The sequence below is a fragment of the Andrographis paniculata genome, unplaced genomic scaffold, assembly GCF_009805555.1.
Source record: "Andrographis paniculata isolate CXL003 unplaced genomic scaffold, ASM980555v1 Contig66END, whole genome shotgun sequence".
Lineage (NCBI taxonomy): Eukaryota > Viridiplantae > Streptophyta > Magnoliopsida > Lamiales > Acanthaceae > Andrographis > Andrographis paniculata.
In genome coordinates, this window is record NW_026137602.1 from 800,372 (window position 1) to 805,359 (window position 4,988).

Here is a 4,988-nt window from a genome sequence, read left to right on the forward strand (position 1 = left end):
GGACTATTTGGCTCTTTTCTTTGACATACCTTTGGATCACCATTCGGTAATATGTTGAAGAGAAAGCTCTTATACCAATTTTTGGCCCCAAATTCACTCAAAACCAAACATAAGCAATATCCGAACACCAAGAACATGCACAACAACAACAGAGACAGCTTCCACGATCAGACTGTAAATTCGGATTGGTTGTTTGTTGGATGATCAAATTGTGAATGCACACACTGATGACGACGAGAACAGAAAATACAAAACAATTGATAGCCTAGTTCGGTCACCAACGACCTACATCTGGGGGGTTCCAACCCAGGCGAGTTTCACTATCAAAGCAGTCGAAGCATGAGGTTTCATGGATGCAATTAGAGTCACAACTCTAAAAAAATCGATCTCCCTATTTCTTCAAGATACCCCACCCCTAATCTATCCTCCTCATCACCACCAACTCAATGAACTAATGTCTCTCTCCCTTTCTACCCAAGAACCTACAAGCTATTACATTCTTCCTTAAAGGAATTACATTCATATTTTTCTATTCTCCACAAATCTATTTTGCTTCACTCTATATTCTATATAAAGCTCTATCTCCAAACATGATAATATTCACTCTAACAAACTCAAAAAGAATGAAATATTTTCCTCCAATATCTCTTCATACCTCCACAAAGTTTGTTACAACCAATTTTTGTTATTCCCACACGTGGATTGGGGGGACCAACGAGTTTTCTCGATCAATTCGTTTGGGTCTTCATTGGATTGATCAATTTGGGCCATTTTCTTGTTTGATTGGACTCTAGATAAATTGGGCCATGTCTGTCCATCACTGTTCGTCCGTTGATCGGACCGTCTACAAAAAACATCAACCAAAATCCAAAAACAAATATAATCCACTTTCAACAAACAATATGTATACCATCCTCATATGTATCAGTTAATGCATCAAATCCATAATTTCAGAGATATTAACCCAGCATATCAAACAAATATAGTTAGCATACCAGAGTGGAACAATCAGCAGAAAAAAGAAAAAAAAATATTATGTATACTATCCTCCTATGTATCAGTTAATGCATCAAATCCAGCATTTCAGAGATATTAACCCAGTATATCAACAAGTATCGCTTAGCATACCACAGTGGAACAATCAGCAGAAAAAAAATAAACAATATGTATATCATCCTCATATGTATCAGTTAATGCATAAAATCCAGTAATTCAGAGATATTAATCCAGCTTATCAACAAGTATTGCTTAGCATACCACAGTGGAACAATCAGTAGGAAAAAATAGATAATATGTATACCATCCTCCTATGTATCAGTTAATACATCAAATCTAGCATTTCAGATATATTAATCCAGCATATCAACAAGTGTTGCTTAGCATACCACAGTGGAACAATCAGAAGGAAAAAACAGACAATATGTATACCATTCTCCTATGTATCACTTAATGCATCCAATCCAGCATTTCAAATATATTAATCCAGCATATCAATAAGTATTGCTTAGCATATCACAGTGGAACAATTAGCAGGCCAAATAAACCAGCGATGAGGAAATCAAAAACCACAAACGCGTCTGTGTCGTCAATTTGAAACGAGGTAGCGGGTTGAAAAAGTTGAAGACGAATAATCAAAGTTGAAAACAAATTGATGACGGTCGAGGATTGAGTGAACATGTTTGATGAAAAAGGCGAATAGAAGAACAATACCGAGAGAGGGAATGTTACAAACGGTACGAACGAAGACGAATGCTTAAACCCTTATACCCTTAAGTCTGAATTTGAGAAATTACCATCCAACCCCTGTTTAATCCCAACCATTAGATTCTAATCTACTATGATGTGGGGCTTATATTGTATCAGCATGGTGATGATGGTCCATCTCCAAAATATAATTATCATTTCAACACAATATATTTTCATCCAATCAAAAAATATTTATAAGGAAAGTAGTACATATTAATATATTATATAGCAAAAAATTAATGACAAATTATATAATTACATGTAGAAAAATACAATTATAATTTCAGCACAATATATTCTGATTTTATCATCATAGTACAATAAGGGGGTGTTTACTTTGCATGATTAGGGTGAATAATATTATTTTATTCAACCCAACCATGTGTTTAATATGCATTACTATAACCCTGAATTAAGTAAAGTCTGGTATGATAATACTATAATCAAGTATTATTAATCCTTTTCTTACAGTTGTTATTAAATAATACTAAGGTATAGTTAATGTAAAAAGACTATTTTATCAATGGTAAATACCTACTCCAATTTTCGTCCATCATACTTCAATGTATCACTTTTCTATTTTAGTAAAAGTAATCATACATCAATACCGAATACCCTTAATTTTTACCTAAATTATAAACATACCATTACACATACAATTACTTTTTACATAAAGTCAAAGAGCAAAAATGTCAAAACCTCTTACACACTTCCACTAACTAATAAAATACTATTATTTCTTAATCTACTATAAAATCCCAAAGGGCTCCTTTGGACCGGGATGGAGGGAGTATATGTATTGTAATCCTATCCTACAAAGTAAACGTAGCCTAAGTGAATTATATAACACAACATAACATATATAACTCACACAATAAATATTAATACAATATATAGTATAACACATTATATAACTACATGTAGCACAATATATGTTGTTTTCGATACAAAATATATACTTACACATCCGAAATTTCTATATAACACCACATATGCTATATGTCTTGTAATGATTTAATAATTGTTTCAAGTTAAGATTCTAACTTGGTAATATGCAATATGTGTTGTGATGATTTACTTATTACTTCAAGTTAGAGTTGTAACTGGGTCAAAATCAACACTGTGTTGATATGAACAAATCAGCACCCTATCCACCGTTATTTCCAACACAGGATTTTATGAAAATTATATAAATCAATAATAATAATAATTATTCAAAAATTTTATCAATTCTATGAAATTCATTTAAATAAATAAATAAATAAATAATCCAATTCTATAATAATTATGGTATTAATTGAAGGAAAATCTAAAACCTAAACATATTAGTAAATTATAAGGGTGAATGTTCAAATATGATGAACACACTAATAAACCTTTGGCTAGGTTATCAATGTTATATAAATTAAAAAAGAAAACAATAAGTATTGTCTATCATTTTTTAAAACCTTCCCAGCAATGCATTCTTCAAAGATGCTGGTCGTTTTACCACATTAACAACACTAGCAAACTACCTTAATTTCTAATCAAGAGTAAGAGGCTTTTGTATTGAATCTTCAATTCGTTTGGATATCATTTTTTCCTTCTAAATGGGACTTCTAAACACCATGGAAGCTTTGCGATTTCTTTACTATGGAAAGGGTGAAGTACATATGTCAAATCATGTGAATAAAAATTTTCTCTTGTTATATGGTAAGTGCAGTAGTAGGTCAATTGCACGCTATAAACATGCCTATGTAATTACAAAATTGCTTTAGTTGTAGTTTTCTAAGAATGAAAACGGTTTTAACACATTTGTATTATATGCTAAAATTGTCTTCTGAGGGGTTGTTTCCATCAAATCTCATAATAGTGCATGTAAACCACAAAATGCTAAGAGCCTTATCAAGTGTCGCAAATGTAGAATTGTTGAATGTATTAAATATTAGGACTGAGCTAACTCAAGATTAGTATAATATTGTACACTTTAAGTTGAGCTTGCGTGGATTTTTTCTTTTACTATTTTTTAATGTGGACTTAGGTTTTCATCCCAATCCATGGCCTTTCTTCCTATATATTTCATTGATCTGGCCACCTTGCACCGACCATGGGAAAGGGACCCACCACCTGACCATAACTATCGTGACAAATCTTTCAACCTAACACCACCAACCAATGTCTAATGCCGTCTAGTCCACTCTACCAACTAACCGGGCTCAAATACCAATTGTTATGACTACGCCAACTCAACACTAAAATGATATTATCCGGTTTGGGCCGATTCCGTTCAAATTTATTTTTGGACCTACTGTAAAAGTCCTCATACAAGTAGAATTATATGTATGAGTTATAAGGGGAGAGTTCTTTTTCTAATTTTTCAATGTGAGACTTAGATTTGTATCTAAACATTAAAAATGATTGACAAGTGATGTTTAAGGGTGAGAATGTGATTTAGTGCTAACAAAAAGATGACAATCACCAAGAGAAAGATTGGGTTAAGGTTTTTTCAGCTAAAAGGACTTTTTTGTGCATAAGAAAATATCTTATGATTTAGACAAAGAGCATATCGTGAATTCATACACCAGTCATCATGTGAATTTATTCAAGTGTTGAAGGTTCATGTGTTGCATGTCAATAAAAGGGTCAAAGATTTATATCTATTTTCAGCATCAAATTCTTATGTGAATAAGTTTAGGAATGGTATTATATTTATATTGCATACCGATACTTGGTCATTTCAACAAGATTAAGTTCAAACCAATGGTGAAAAACACCAAATGATAAATATGGAAAATCACATTTTACAAAATTGTGTCTAGGTGTAAATATCCTTTGCAATTGGTGCATAGTGACTTTAATCGATGAACAACAATTAAAAATTTTGAAACCATTATATTCTATTACTCAATATAAAAAAATATATATTCTAAATAAATTATACCTCGAGAGCAGCAACATCTTGAGTAGGTAATTCATTTTTTTTACTAAAACATTGACGATAAATGTTCTATTTCGGTTGGTGTGCGTCCTAATTCGCCACTCTACAAAATAAATATCATTAAATATTATATATAATACAACAATTTATATTTACAAACTATAATAAATTGAATATTACCAAAATCTTTCGAACACGACCAACATATCGAGCGCCCCCACGGTATTGATTTGCAATTGCTGTCGGATTTTTTTTCTATTTTCTTTATTTCGTTCCACCATATCCTGAAATTCTTTAAATTCACATCTCAAGGCCGGATTGTAAG